Source organism: Dasypus novemcinctus, chromosome 13 (assembly GCF_030445035.2).
Source record: "Dasypus novemcinctus isolate mDasNov1 chromosome 13, mDasNov1.1.hap2, whole genome shotgun sequence".
NCBI classification, from domain to species: Eukaryota; Metazoa; Chordata; class Mammalia; order Cingulata; family Dasypodidae; genus Dasypus; species Dasypus novemcinctus.
The window spans coordinates 37,167,242-37,180,134 of record NC_080685.1 but is presented as its reverse complement, the minus strand read 5'-3'; positions in this window follow the sequence as shown (position 1 = coordinate 37,180,134).

The window sequence follows — 12,893 nt, the reverse complement described above, 5'->3', positions numbered from 1 at the left end:
GATGGACTCTGGCTGTGTGTGGGGCCATCGTGCCCATTGTGGGGAAGAGAGAGGAAGACTGGGGAAATGCAGTGAACAGTACAGGGGAAGAGGGCCTGGAGATGAAAGGTTGCCGTCAGGACCCCTCTCTCAGATTTCCTCCACCATCCTCTGTCGCATGGTTTAGGTGAGCCTGGTTGGGGTGGAGAAGAGAGACCTACCCTTGGGCTGGGGGCCAAAATGCAGTGTTGGCAGGTCTGCAGGGAGGGGAGGGCCCAGCCTACCTAATGAATTTCTCAGGGGGCTGTCCTGCCTGGGGCTCCCCTGCTTTGGCTGGCTGCTCACACAGCCCCAAGGCCTGGCCTTGCCTCCTCCCAGTGAGAGGCAGCTTGGGCAGCTTTGGGGCAAGGTGACCGTTGGAATTGGCTGGACCAGTTTGGGGCCTGGGGTGGGGGGTTGCAGTGGTGAGGAGGAACTGGGAAGCAAAGGAATGAGCAGGACTGAGTGGGAGGCAGGGACTGGAGGGAGGACACCTTGTTGCTTGATTCTAGGTGCCTGTGAGGCTGCATCCAGGCAGCGCCCAGCAGCAGAGCTTCCCTTCTAGAAGGATGCCCTCCACTTAGACAGTACTGGAGTCAGGTTGTCCTTGACCCTGGCCCAGGCGTGAATGTTCCCATAGTTTCCAACCCCAAAGCTTCCTGATCAGACACTGTGCCTTCCCCAGGAGAAATTGAGGGATGCTGGCCAGTCTCCCACATCACATCACACCCCCATCAGCCAGCCCCAGGGGCCTGACCTCCCTGTCCCTCTCCCCCTTTCTACTTCCAGGCATCCCTGTCTTTAGGAGGGGGAAACCAGAACACTGCCTGAGGATGACAGATCATGCAGTGGCTTATAACTAGAGAGCTTTCATTCTCACCCCCATGTGCTCCCCTTCCTCACTCCTTTGGTCAAGGAACCTACCAGGTACCAGTCCCATGCTTGCACTTCCCACTGGCCAGTGGAGTCAGCTCAGTGGTCCTCAGCCTTATCCCAGCACCACAGGAGAGATGGTATGTGCTTGCTTGCTGCACTCCCAAGGACTGTGGCACAGATAAGATAGCCTGTAGTTTATGTGCAAATTCCCAAGGGATTAGCTGTCTCCAACCCTTTATGTCCCAGTCAAGAAGGCTTTGTGAAAGGCAAGTAAGTGAGAATTATGTCATTGCAGAGAAAACATTAAATTCACTGATATTTATACACACACACACACAAACCCTTTGCAACCTCTTCTAATTTAAACATTAAGAGCTACAATTTATTGACCACATGGCTCACAACTTGTTGCAATACAGACTGAAAACCGTTAGATTCTCACAGTAGCCCACGGGGTAGATATTACTGTATTATTCTTCCTAATTGGTCCCAAGATGGAGACAATGGGTCTCAGAAAGGGCAAGTAACTTGGCCAAGGCCACAGAGCAAGTAAGGAGCAGCAGGGATTTGATCCCAGGGCTACCTGGCTGCCAGCCTGGTAGAGCCAGTACAGTTCCAGACCCCGCATAAGTGGAATTGGAGAGGGAATGGAGGTGAGAAGAGAGTGGTTTCCTCTTCAGGGAACTAGAGATAATAATCCCTACTTCACTGAGTTGCTGTGAGGATTGCATGGAGCCGTATGTGGAAAGCACTTTGCATAGGACCTAGCACATAGCAAGTGCTCAAGAAATGGAAGTGTAAGAGGGGAGGAAGTGGGGTTTATGTGGACACTGACCTGGGACAGAGAGAAGATGCCCAGCAGCAACATGGCTCTCTTGAACATGGCCACTGATGGCCCCAGCAGCCCCGACCTCCACTCCCTGGAATAACTAAGCCAAATACCTACTAGATTGGAGAGGTGCCTCAATTGAGGGGCTAGCTTCCTTACAGCTGTGACTGACCATTGGTTACCATGAAGCTCCATTAGGAATCTTGAGGGGTCTCCTTAATCCACGGTGAGGCAGGTTTAGCTCCTTATCTCTGGACTGGCCTCCATTGACACCTCAACTTTTTTTTCTGTTATTTAGCATTTTGTCCTATTTGAAGCCACAGGTTCATCTCAGATGCAGCCTCTCTCCTGTCTCCTGGCAGGTAGGAAGAAGACCTCCTCTGCATGGCTTTCCCTTTTGGTGCCATCTCGTGCCCCCCATTCTCCATGGCCCTCTGCACTGGTGGTTCCCAACACCCTGTATGTGCAGGACCATTCCTGGGGCCTGGATCACTTTCCTTCCAGATCTGCACATGACTAGCTCCTCTATTTCCATTGGGTCTTTATTCGAATGTCACCTTCGGAGTGAGGCTTTCCTTAACCATTCCACCCACAGCCTGCACTCTATCCTTTTTTTTTTTTTCACCACCTGATACACACTATATTATTTATTTTATCTCCACCCATATAATGTACATTATACAAGGGCAGGGTTTTTGTTGGTTTTTATACATAGAGAATTCTGTCTGGCATGTTGTAAGTGTCAGGTAAATATTTATCAAATGAATGAATGAATGGCTATCACACTGCTCTCATGCTCCTGAATCCCCTGGCCTGGTCACATGGTGTCCAACCAGCCCAGGATCCCAGCAACCCAGCTTGTCAACCAGATCTGAGGGGGAACCTGGCTCATCTGTCGGCTTCCAGTGCTTCTTTATTAATTTCCACAAGGCACAAACCTGAGAAGCTCTGCTCGCTATAGCCAGACTTGGAAAGGCCGGGAGAGATGGTGTGTGTGTTCTGGGTACATGGAAGGTGCATCGAGGATAGGGGGTAAAGAATGGGAGAAGGACAGGTGGAAGGAGGAGCTAACTTGGGTTCAGTTACTCCTTGTCTTCAGCCTTGAAGTAGAAAATCACTGCGGAGGTGGAGAGAAAGTAGCCTTGGCCTTTGGTGGCCAATGGAGTGGAGAGTTGCGGAAGGAAGGCAAGGAGGAGTGGAAGGAGAAAGTAGGTTTCAGAGGCTCCCCTGAGTCTGGCTGAATGCTGGTGGAAAAAAAAAAAAAGGTTTCAGGTGCGTCTGAGTGTGAGTGATAATTCACGGAAGTAGGACTCTGGAGGTGGAGGGCAGGAGGAGATGGATGTGTGACTGTGCGGAGCCAAGCCCTCCTGTGAGTAGTGTTTACCAAGGATTGGGGATTATGGGTGCAGAGGAGAGAGGGGTGTGTTGGGGCAGCGTAAGCACCTGTGTGTCTGTACATGGCTCCGTGGAGAACATGTTCCATTCCTGCCTCTACTGAGGGAGGCTTTGAGAGCTTGGCCAATGGCACAAGGCGCAGGGGAGAGGGAAAGCACTGGATTAGCAGGCCCAGGGGAGAGAACAAGAAAGGGCCTGGGATTAAAACTGTTGACAAGAAGGCGAAAAGGTAAATTAGTAACTGTCTCCTCACAAAGAAATGCATTTTAGTCCCAGTGGCTGGGAAAATAGATTAGAAGAAATGCACTGTAACAGTTGCAACTAGAGAAATTTAGGTAAAACAAAGGAAAATGATCCTATTCAGGAGGAATGTCTTCAATAAAAAGACGAATCTCATCATCTGAAGATGGAAAAGGGACAGCTCTGCCTGGCAGGCTCATGCACACACCCATTTTTTCATTCATGTGTTTATTCATTCAACAACTACTGAGAGTCTACTCCATGCTAGGCCTTATGTGTGGATGTGGAGATTATTAGCAGATGCTCTCTTTGCTCCAAGAGTGCTGGTCCTGAAGGAGCCACAATATTTCAGAACCAATGATACGTGCCTCTGGAGAAATGCACATAGGGCTCTGTGGGAGCATCATTCACCAACCTCCTCAGCCCTGGATGACTCCTCGAGTGGTGGCTGGTGGTAGCAGGGGAGGTAAGGCCATGCATCACAGGGGTCCTCTCCCCTGCTCAGCCCAGGAAAAAGGAGCCCTCACTGGCTCTGTGGGGTGGGGGCTGGGTAAAGAGTCCTGAGTCAGGGTGAGAAGCCAGGATGGGGTGATACTCAGGGCAGAGCCACTCACTGGAAGGGGTCCTTCGAATACCTCCTTGCCATCACTGTTGACAAGACTTGGCTTTTGAACTATTTTTCCATTAGAGAAGTGTGGTTTAGTGTGGGACTGAATCCCAACGATGATGATGATGCTCGCTACCATTTTTCTGCTGGTCACTGTGCTAGGAACTCTACTTGTGTTTTGTATTTGTTCTTACATTATTTCACACACATTATTCACACCTCTTCAGGATGAAGCGTTGCCCTGGTGCTGGGGGATATGGAAGTTAGAAGGATAAATATAGTTCCTGCTTTCCTGGGAGGAGCTAGACAAGCAAACAGGCAATTCTAAATCAGTGTGATCCATGGCAGAACAAAGGGAGTCCAGGTGTTGTGAGGACCCCCGGGGGGGCACTTAACTCAGCCTCGTGGGGAGGGTCATCAATGCAGGTGCCTGGGGGATGGCAGAGTCTGAACCGAGGACTTAAGGATGATTAGAAGCAAGAGAAGGAGGGCAGTGGTTGGCGAAGATGAGGCTGGGGTGTCCTAGGCAGGGGCACAGCATGTGTATGGGCTGCAGGTAAGAATGTGTAGAATGCAAGGACTGTAGGTTGTGTGTTTGCGTAGAGGCCTGAGGCGGGGGTGCTGAGAAATGTGACTGAAAAGGAAAGTCAGGGCAAGATCCTCAAAGGGGCTTCAAAGTCAAGTCAACGGTTTTGGCCATTTCGTTGAGGGTGTGGGGGAGCCGTTGAAGGATTTTAAACAGGGTGTGGAGGGGTGAAAAGACACAAGTTGTGTTTTAGAATGCTTCTGGAGGCTGCAGGAGAGAATGGTTCAGAGTTGAGGGAAGACTGAGGCAGGCAGACTTTAGGAGACTACTGCAGTCAGTAGGCCAGGCTAATGGGAGAGTGGCCTGAATTAAGGCAGGGGCAGTGGGAATGGAAAGAAGGGAATGGGTTTTCCAAGTTGTTTAGAACTTTCTGATGGACCACAAGTGGAATGTGAAGAAAGGGGGTGAGGAAAGATTGCCTTCTAGCCTCAGCAACTGTGTAGCAATGAATTTGGCCTCCAAAGAGAGGACAGCCTTTGTTCCTGCTCCTGGGCGATTACCTCTAAGTCTTTTGGATTTTCCCCATGATTGAAGTGTCCTGGTGGGTCCAGGATCATACCCGATAGTTCATATGTGCTCATGAGATGACAGAAAGTGGCCAGCTATACCAGTAGTCTTAAGTGAGAAGCTGGCCACACCAGAAGGACGAACCATGAGATTAGGGGCTTGGGAATCTGAGTCATGTCCTGTAATGGAGGTGGGCAGGAGATTGGGTTCAACCAGATAGGTGTTGATTCCATAAACTGTGCCTACATAATGAAACCCCAAATAAACTCAGGTGAGTTTCCATGACTGGTAAAGACATTGCTGTGTTCAGAGAGTGATGTGTTCTGATTCCACGTTGAGAGGACACGGAAACTTGCATTTGAGACCCTCCCCACCTTGCCCTATGTGTCTGTCCTTTTGGCTTTTCTTGTTTGTCTCCTTTTATTATAATAAACTATAGTCATAAATATAGTGAATTCAGTGAGTTCTGTGAGTTATTCCAGCAAATTATTGAGCCTGAGGTGGTGGGAAACCCAAAATTTGTAGTCAGCGGATCAGATAGTGCCGGTGACCTGGGCCCATGAACTTGCCACTGGTTCCCGAGGGGCAGTCTTGTAAAGGATGATTCTTAACCTGTGGAGTCAGGCCTCACTTCTTAACTACTAGTTAAGAGTCAGAATTGAATTAAGTTACTGCACTACTTGCCGTTGGTGATGAAGTTTTGGCAGACTTGATAGAAACTAAGCAAATGGTGGTGTCTCACTGAGAGGTAACGCAGGAGAAGGAGCTTGGCAACACGTTAAAGTGTTCTCTTTCATTTTACATCAAGGAAAGTGAGGCTGGGAGCAGAAATAACTTGCTGAACCTCCCAGCTAGCAGCAGAACAGGAGTTTAAACTTATAACAACAGAAATTCAAACTATCTGCTCACCCTCTTACTCCTCTGGGGAGGTTCAGCCTGCAGCTCTAGTGAGCTGAGGTTTTCCTGAGGGTGGGGGCCATGGTGACAACTGAGGAAGGGAGAGGTCAGGCTTGGGGAAGAGGTGCAGGAAGTTTGGCTCTGCTGCAGCCACCCTCCCAAGGCAGAGAAAGTTCTGGCAGCCCCAGAAGGGAACTGCTGGAGAGTCCAAGACCCCAGCTGCTGGGTCCTACTCCCTGGGGTTTCTGTCCTCAGGTTTTCTGACCTTTTTGAACCCCCCTCAGAATGCCCAACTACTAGTTCTACCATAAAAACTGCCACAGCCACATGGAGCTGCATGTGCTTATCCATTATTCAGGGAGCCTTGTCACACCTTGGTAAAGCTTTAGTACAGGGGTTCTTAACAAGGGGTCTGGGAGCTTGAATTGAAATTTGAAAAAACATTATTCTTGGAGGAACATGTGTGTGGGTATGATATATTTATTAAGTAGTACACAGCACAATGTGGACTTAGTAAGGGGTCCGTGATTTTCACTTGACTGGCAAAGGGGTCGTGGTACAAAAAAAATTAAGAACCCCTGCTTTATTATTATTATATATCCTTCAGAGAGAAAAGAAAACTAAGACTTAGAGACTTTTAAGTCCCAGGGCTCTTAAGAGGAGAAAGCACACCTTATGTCTATTTAGTTTTCAGAACAGATAGTGCCTGGCACAGACGGAGCTCAGTCAAAGTTCATGGTTTTGAATTAGTTCTGCATGTCCTAGATTCCGATCTCAGGACTCCTGGCCATCCTCTGGCTGTTGAAAATATCCAAATTCATGGCCATAGTGTTGGCGTGGATTCCAGTGAGCACAGAACGGTCTAGGGTGCCCAGGTCTCATGCTCCATCTTCCCCCAACCCTTCCACATGAAGTCCCAATTCTTGGAACATTTCCTGTTCTCTAAGTGGGGGCTTCAGACTGCCAGCATTGGAATCACCTGGGATCGTTGTTAGAAATGCAGATTCCATAAGACCTATGAGACCCACAGACTGAGATCTGTGGTAATGGAGGTGGTAGGAGGTGGTGTCTTGAATCTTTGCATTTTCAACAGGCTTTCCCTATACTTCTCAGGCAGCACTGCCTTATGAGGTTCAGAGGGAAGTTTCTCCAACAAGAAACTTGAGGTCTAGGCCGGCCCTGGCAGGAGGCCTTCTCTGGGGAAGCGAGTGCCGCTGAATAGGAGTTGTCCCTACCCCCCACCCTGCAGTGTTTGGGGACTGTGGCTGTGTTGCCAGGGGAACCAGGCTGTGTAACTTCCTGGCTTAGGCGGTTTTCCCCTCCTTGGCCTTATCTCGGCATCCGCCACCCAGTACAGGGCCAGTGCTGGTCACGTAGGAGGGGAAGCTGGAGCCAAGGGCATGGAGGTGTGTCCAAGGCAACCGCTGGCCCAAGCACTTGGGCTAGAAGCTGCAGATTCCTTAATTTTTTCCTAAGTGCTGGGAGGATAAACGCCACATGGGGAGGAGGAAGCCGTGGCCAGCTAAAGGCTCTTCTCCATCATCCCTGGAGTGATTCAGCTCTTCTTTCATTCTTCCCCTGCGGCCCCCACCCGGAGGGGGGTTTCCTCACAGATATTGCTGTGCCCTTCTGCTCAGCTTCTGCCCTGTGCCCTTTCTTCCTTCCCTCCTGCCCCTGACCCAGTGCCTCAGGGGTGACCCCGACAGCCTCCAGCTGCACCCACCCTCACTGCCCCCTGCACCCCATCTCTAGTCCACCCCAACTCTTTTTTTCTGAAGGACTCCCTGCTCTCTGCCCCATTGTGGTCCTGTTGCTTGCTGTGTAGCACGAAGGCCTGACAGGGTTCAAAAATGCCAAAGAGGAAAAGAGTCTTTGACAAAGAGGGAAGGCAGCTGAGTTGAGTAAAATAATTCATGCATTTAAGTCTTTATTTATATTTTAAACAAAATAGTTTTAGGAAGAATTTAAGACAGTTTTGAGAGTTCAAGTATTTCAGGAAGCAGGGGGATGGGGAGATAGCCTAGCAAGCGTCCCTGCGAGTTAAAAGGATTGATGATCCGATTCCTAATTGTTTATAGTACATGGGGAACGTATCCCCAGCCCCTGGGAGAAAGAAAAGGGGAGAAAACAGCCAGGCACTGTGCAATTGATTTTCATGCCTGTCCTTATCTTCACAAACCCTCTCTTTAGGGCTGTTACCCCATCTCACAGATGAAGAAATGAAGCCCACAGGGTCAGGCAAGTTACCCAGGGCCTCTTGGCTGTAAGTGCTGAACCAGGGTTCAAACTCTGCTAGTCTGGCTCCAAAAGCAGTCACTGGTTTCCTTCTTCACCATGCTGCCCCCAGGGAACGCAGATCAGGAAGAGCTTCTTCCTGGCTCTCCAAGATGGACTTACTGGCTAGGAACTAGGCCTAGAGCAGGGATTCTTAACCCTTTTTGTTCCACGAACCCCTTTGCCAGCCAGGTGAAATGAATACTACTGTACTTTATTTATTGCATACATTCATAAGTGAAGGAAATGCTAGATTTCAGTTAGGGATGGGGAAAATAAAGATAATAAGTTGATTTTTTTCAATTCAAGCACACAGACCCCCTGAAATCTTTCCAGGGACCCCTTTGGACCCCTGGTTAAGAACCCCTGGCCTGGAGGAAATGGTCATTTATTGGGAACTGAATGAACACCCTGGAATTCCCTTCACTGGTGGTCAGTCGCCCCTCAAATGGTAGCAGAAGCTGTTCAGGGCAATGGGGACAAAGGTGCTGGGGCCCCTACTCTGGAGAACTCCCAGGAAGGGTGTGGAGAAGGAGCTCAGAGAAAACGTGAGAGAAATATACTGTCACTAACAAAGCGTTACAGGTGCTTAACTCAAGCTCTGCCACAGGAATGTGGACACCCCATCTCTTTCACCCATTCTAAGAAGCAAGGTGGCCCTGTTACCCCATCCCACCTCCGACCCTCTCTTCCACACCCCAGCTGCCATCCTCCACAGCTCTGATTCCTGTGCTCTGTGGAACAGTTTCCTAAGTGCATTTCTGAGGGGAGGGCGACAGCGTACTGGCCTCCATTCTCCGGCTTACACAGGAGTCATGCTCAAGTGAGCGGCAGACGTTGTCATTGTAACCAAATGGCCCCTCTGGGCCTTGTCTCCCAGGCTCCTTCCGCTTAAACGTGCTTATTCACCAGTGAGTCAGAATTCCTATCTCTCCTGGCCCAGCCAGTGTGGGGAGCACCACAAGGGCCAGAGGAGTGGGGGTCAGTGCCTGACTGACCAGGCACCCAGGAAGGCTCCAAGGCCCAGTGGGGATGCAGGGGAGACTCTGGGACTGAGTCCAGCCCAGGATTGCTGAACTCTCCCACCGGCGCCTTGGCTCCCGGGTCCTCTCCTGGCTCTGGGTTCCGGGCCTGGCTGGCAACCCAGGGCTTATTCCCAGACTTCTCCGGGAGTGGTGACTTGGTAGGAAGGGCCAGGCAGTGGAGGTGGGGTTAGAGGCTGGGCACGGGCTCAAGACCTGCCCTCTTCCTCAGGCATCTTTAGCCTCTGAAACCTTCCTCTCTGTGTCTTGGCTTGCTGGGCAGCGAGAACGGGTTGAAAGTGCACAGAGGAAGGAGAGTGAAATGAGGGCTTGGGGATCAAGGTAGAAGGAAGAAGACTTCAAAGATGCACAGTAGTAGAAATGAGAGGAGGAAAAGGAAGGGCATATGGAAGAAGGTGGAAAAGAACGGGGAGGTGAGAGTAAGGGCACCACAGCCCCATCCGATATGGCTTCGCTTTGGAGCCAAGTTTTTCAGAGAAGGAAAAGGTTGCCTCCCTACTTATCAGGGTGGAAATGGGTTTTGTGAGGTCAGAAGCTTACACGATGTTGGAGACCCCATTTAAGAATAACAATACAAAATTAGTAACACAAAATTAGCTACAAAAGTAATATTTATTAGAAAAATAAATCACAACATATTACAAATTTTAAAAACTGACAATACCAAAACAAAACACAGCACAACAAAATATAGAAGAGTAACATATTATTTGTATGAACCATCTGCCCAAAACAATTCTAAAATTGATTTTTAACCCTACCTTTTTTGACTGTGTATTCTTGCATTGCCTCTTCATATGATAATGATTTTATAATACTATTTTCTATAGAGAGAACAGAAAGATAATTCAGTTTTTCCTCTGGCATGGATTGAGCAAAAAAATTTTTTTAAGACTTATTTTTTATTATTTATTTCTCTCCCCTCCTCCCCCCTGTTGTCTGCTTTTTGTGTCCATTTCCTGCGTGTTCTTCTGTATCCACCTGCATTCTTGGTAGCACTTGGAATCTGTGTCTCTTTTTGTTGTGTCATCTTGCTGTGTCAGCTCTCCATGTGTGGCACCACTCCTGGGTGGGCTATGCTTTTACGCATGGGGCGGCTCAATGTGGGGCACACTCTTTGTGCGTGGGGCTCCCCTAAATGGGGGATACCCCTGTGTGGCACAGCATTCCTTGCGTGCGGCAGTGCCGTGTGTGGGCCAGCTCGCCACACAGGCCAGGAGGCCCTGGGTTTGAACCCTGGACATCCCATATGGTAGGCAGACGCTCTATCAGTTGAGCCACATTCACTTCCCATGAGCAAAACTTTTATTATTATTATTGATAGCTTAGAATACTTATTTCATTTCACAGCTTGTTATTGGTAAAACCATGTCAACTTTTATGATTTGTCAAACTTGAGAAAATCTGTACTCAATTTCTTTCTTGTATGAATTATGGGATTTCATGGCATTGTTCAGTAACTAATCTTAGTTGTTCTTTGAATTGATGGCATTCATTAACCAGTTTGTCACATGTCCTTTATTAAGGCAGTCTGTGTCAGTTAATATTTAAGCCAAATCAATAAGAAATTTAATATTTTCCAATGTATCCATATTACTCTCTTCTCATTAATTGGATTATCAAACAGTACAAATGCATATTTATTCTATTCAAAACTAATCTATTTTTTTCATTGAATTACTTTTTAGTATAATTTAAAATTTTTGTTACAATTTGCTTCTCAATGTCAAAATAACTTCTATTGATTTTATGGCTCACCTTTATTGCTTTTGTTTTATAATACATTAATTTTTTCATAACACATTAATCTCATTTTTCACTATTCTTTAAACATAAATTAATTTAAAAGTGACAAAAGAAGGTATCCTAATACATATCCAAATCAGAAGTCTGTTAGTACTCACATGCTTTATCAAACCTTCAAAGAGGCTTTCCAAATTTGTTTGTATTTGAAATTCTTTTCTCAGCACTTCAAAATACATTAGAGTCCTCATGTATCCGTTGTTCTTATGTTGTAAGATCTGGTGGGCCGAATAAGAGCCTCACCTGAAGGAAGGTCTACCTCCTAATCCCTAGAGCCCGTAAATATTTACCTTACAGGGTAAAAGAGATTTTGCAAATGTGATTAAATCGAGGACCTTGAGATAGAGAGCTTATCCTGTATTGGCTGAGTTGGTCCAATCTGATCACATGGTTCCTTAAAATTGAAGAACCTTCCCAAAGAAATGGATTTTTCCTAGAGCCTCCTGCAAGGAACCTGCTCTGCTGACACCTTGATTTTAGTCAGAGAGGCAGGATGGGTTGAGAATAACACACAGACTTTGAGTTTGGACAATTACCTCTCTGGGCCTCAGTTTCTTCTTTGGTTGAGGGATAATAACTAAATACTCCATAGAGACGGGGCTGTGCTGATTGGCTGAAAAGCTGGTGGAAAGCATCTGATCTACAGTGGGCTGGATACTCTGTATTCCTTTTCCTCTGGGCTGCCGGGAAGGGGGATTATGAGGCCATGGCTGGGAAAAGAAGGGTGTCAGGGACAGAAAAGCCCCTTCCCTCACTCCCAAGCCACCCCAGGACTGAGCTTCCCCTCTTTAGGTCTGACCCCGTATAGTAGCTGCTCTGCACTGCCTCCCCTTCCCCCGCCTTAGTCGACCTTTAATTCTTTGTCCTTGGGCTTGGGGCTTGGAAGGCACAATCTTGTCCGCTTGAGGAAGCCAAAGGAGATAAGGGCTGGGAAATTGGAGGAAGGAATGTGAAGCTCTCCGGATTAAGTCCTTTTAAAATCAGCAGGTGGTGGCCAAGTCCCCTTTCCTCCATTCTCCTAGGTCTTGTCCACAGCCCTGGAAGGTGCTAGCTCTGCAGCCAACCCTCCTTCAGCACAGAGTTTCTCTCAGGACGTGGTGACTGGTTTTGGTTCTCCGGCACTTGTGCTGAAGTTGAAGTGAGCTTCAGTGGATTGGGGGAGAGGTTGGGAGTGGGAAAGCAGCTCACAGAATCCCACAGCCACAGCATCATTTTGACCCAAGAGTTCAGGTGATATGCCCTAGAGGAAGAAGTATTTGCTTGGTAGGGTGGGAAGGCTTTGTAAGGCTTGGGGCAGGCAAACTGGTTTAATTTTACTCCTGTAGGTTGGAGGCAGAAAGGCCAAAACAAAATTGGGAAAACCATAAAACTCCTAAAAATCCCTTCCAGTACAGTAAATACAACAAGCTGGGAAGCTGGTTGAAAGGCAGCTTCTCTCAAGCCATTTCTGTAGATTTTGGTTTCATAGTTTAATATAGGGTTTACATTTTAATTTTTTAGAATTACCTTCATTCTGAAAGGAGGTCTGAAGCAACCATCTTAAGGAAATGATCCTGAGACTACAATCGCCATCGTCGTGGCTGGAAGTTCTTTCTTTGGCCTAACCAAAACTCCTCTGTTTTCCAATTTTCCTGAAAATTGTTTCCTCTCGTCCTGGTTGGGTCTCTGCAGACTTAAACTCTCATCAGGTTTGTCTTGGCATCTGATGGGCACTGGGGCAACGGTAACCACGGTAACGTCGGCGGGGTGTCTGAGGAAAACCTTGACCCTGAACCTGGAGAGGTCGCCGGAGTCAGGCCCACAGGGCCCATTCTAGGC